The sequence below is a fragment of the Caenorhabditis briggsae genome, assembly GCF_000004555.2.
Source record: "Caenorhabditis briggsae complete genome, chrX, whole genome shotgun sequence".
Lineage (NCBI taxonomy): Eukaryota > Metazoa > Nematoda > Chromadorea > Rhabditida > Rhabditidae > Caenorhabditis > Caenorhabditis briggsae.
Window position 1 is genome coordinate 7511267 of NC_013491.2, and position 1230 is coordinate 7512496.

The following is a 1230-nucleotide window of genomic DNA, read 5'->3' on the forward strand; positions in this document are numbered from 1 at the left end:
TTCTGAAATTCGGAAATTTTCAGATTCTCAGATTCTGAAGTTCCGAAATTTTCAGATTCTCAGACTCTGAATTTCCGAAATTCTCAGATTTCGAATTCTGAGATTTTCAAGCTCTGAAATTCTTATTGAAATTCGAATTCAGAAACTTCGTCAAAAAAAATTGTACCCCCGAATCACAAACGTTGTACCCCTAAATGAAATAAGTTGTACCCCAGAATCATTGGTACATTGTACCCCCGAATCGTTGTACCCTCGAATTTTTGTACCCACGAATTTTTTACCCCGAATCACCAATTTTGTACCCCTAAATCAGTTGTACCCCCTTGTACCCCCGAATCATTGTACCCTCCGAATTTTTAACCACATTTTACTTATACCTGTTATTGATTTTGCCACCGGATTCTAATTTTTTTTACTCTCAACAGAATCCGAGAAACTCAGATAGGGTGACTTGTTGTTTGCCAACATCCGAGTCTTACTTCAACTTTTTGATCAATCATGATTTACACAGGAACACAAGTATGGCTCAGTTAATTCTGTTTCGAATTTTTTTTTTAATTTTTGTAATGTTTTATTGCCTGTTCAAACGATTTTCGAAAGAAAATAGCTCATTTAGGGCCAATTTTTGGGATTTTCGTTGTTTGTGGGAAATATCTAAATTGTGATTGTTTCCTTCAATCAATAATCTAGAAAATCATTAAAAATGAGAAAAATTTAAATTATCGCGAAAATTGAGGAAAATTAAGAAAAATTGGGAAAAACGGAAATTCGGAAAAAAACGAAGGAATATTGAGAAACAAAAGGAAATGAAAAAGACAGTTTACAGGGCCATATGGTGTTCTTTTATTTTGTTATTCTTTTTCTGCAATTTTCACTGTTTTGCGAACGCTTTCTTCATCAAAAAAATTTTTTGAGTGAGAATTGTTAATTTGTTAATTCATAGATTTTCAGGCAACAGAACAATGAAGAGAAATCAAGAGTCGCTGCCTCATTCCGATCAGAAAAAAAAGAAAGTACTTGATGACGCAACACAAGAAAATGAGGAGCCTACTAGCTCCAGTGCGATGGCTGATGAAAAAGTGAGTTATTGGAAATAATGTTAACAACAACAAGAAATATGAAAATTCTGATTTCATTCTTGTATTTCGTCTGTAAGAGACTATATTTTCAGCAGTCACCATCAAAAGGCAAAGAAATCAGAAAAGAGATACAACTAGAAATGACTACAAT